The sequence below is a fragment of the Chondrus crispus genome, genomic scaffold (genome assembly GCF_000350225.1).
Source record: "Chondrus crispus Stackhouse genomic scaffold, scaffold_580, whole genome shotgun sequence".
Taxonomy (NCBI): Eukaryota; Rhodophyta; class Florideophyceae; order Gigartinales; family Gigartinaceae; genus Chondrus; species Chondrus crispus.
The window spans coordinates 1,105-2,208 of NW_005178570.1; positions in this window are offsets into that span (position 1 = coordinate 1,105).

Consider the following 1,104-nt stretch of genomic DNA (forward strand, 5'->3'; position numbering starts at 1 on the left):
TCGATGGAAGAAGTAGGAAATGAGTTGGGTACTTGTTAGTTCCAGAACTTTGCATACCAATCAATGCGGGTAAATGGGTTTTTGGTAGCCACAAATCATTTGTTAACGTTGTAATCCGACACTCAGTCATACAGGGGATAGAGAGAAGGTGCTCATTTCACGTGTTTTCTTAAACGTTATTAGTATTGGAAAATGAGAGGGCATGACACGTAGTGTACGTTATGCGAGCAAAATTGCAACTTGGATACTCTAAGAAAGAAGCTAGTCATGTTCCGTACTAGCATTCTCAAAGTGATAGAGAATTGCTATGACTTGTTCAGGATGGAACTTTTAAGAGACGGATGCAAACGAAGCGATGTCCAAAAATCCGAACCAGAGACATATCGAAATGGAAGAGCAGCGATGACAGAGAGCGGCCTCAGAAGACGACAGCAGTGCGAGGAAATGTCCCTTCAAAGTTCCATTTCTCGGGGCGAAGATGTCTTGCATATTTAATGTTTACAAGATTCCTATCTATAACCACTGCCAGTCCAAGTATTGATGAGAATGTCGTGATGGAGGTATGGTGCTGGCTGTCTTCTTCAGGCACTCGTACATGTACGTCGCGTACTTCGTAGAACTAAACATTGCAGGCTTTAAAATATAATTTAAAGTTGCGCACCTCTCATGATATCATGACATTTCGTAGCTCAAGGGCACCATTTGTAATTTAGATAAATGTTATTCTCATTAAGATGCGGTGGACCGACATTTGTTCAGCTTTCTATGTGGAGCTGCATTTATGTATGCTTGGCAGAGCGGAATGCTTTCCTGTATGTGAATTTGGTGTGACTGGAAATTCATGGAGTACTGGAGTCCCTGGAGTCATTGTTCTTATACTATTTGAGACATTTTTTCATGTAGACATTATCGATACATTATAATTACATATTATTGCTATTATTAATGTTTTTATTTCAAATACTTTCTTCACAAACCATGACGCAATGATCGGCAGAGTATTCCGTAATATTCGAGTTTCTACTTCGCCAGTTTCTACAGTGTTGAGGATTTGAGTTAAAAATACAATATGAAGAAAAAGAGCCCCAGGAGCATGATCATCTT